Genomic DNA, 382 nt, shown 5'->3' with positions numbered 1-382 from the left:
GTTGCATGCACATCTCCGGTGGCAGGTTGTATGGAGTAAGAAAGACTGGCCACAATGAATATTGTCTCCCTGACATTCCGAACGGACTAAATCCATCTGTGCATAATCCGAGATACACATTCCGGATATTGCTAGCGAAATCTGGAGGTACTTTGTTGAAATGTTTCCAGGCTCTTGCATCTGATGGATGAGTCATCTCACCATCCGTCTGAGTATGCTCGGCATGCCATCTCATCTTTCCAGCAGTCTGCTCTGATTGATACAATCTTTTCAATCTATCTGTAATTGGTAGGTACCACATCTTTTGGTACGGTACCCTATTACGTCCCCGTCTGTGCGGCTTGAATTGTGGCTTCTTGCAGAATCGACATTCTTCTAGCTT

The sequence above is a fragment of the Brassica oleracea genome, chromosome C2, assembly GCF_000695525.1.
Source record: "Brassica oleracea var. oleracea cultivar TO1000 chromosome C2, BOL, whole genome shotgun sequence".
NCBI lineage: Eukaryota > Viridiplantae > Streptophyta > Magnoliopsida > Brassicales > Brassicaceae > Brassica > Brassica oleracea.
Note: the sequence above shows the minus strand (reverse complement) of the source record.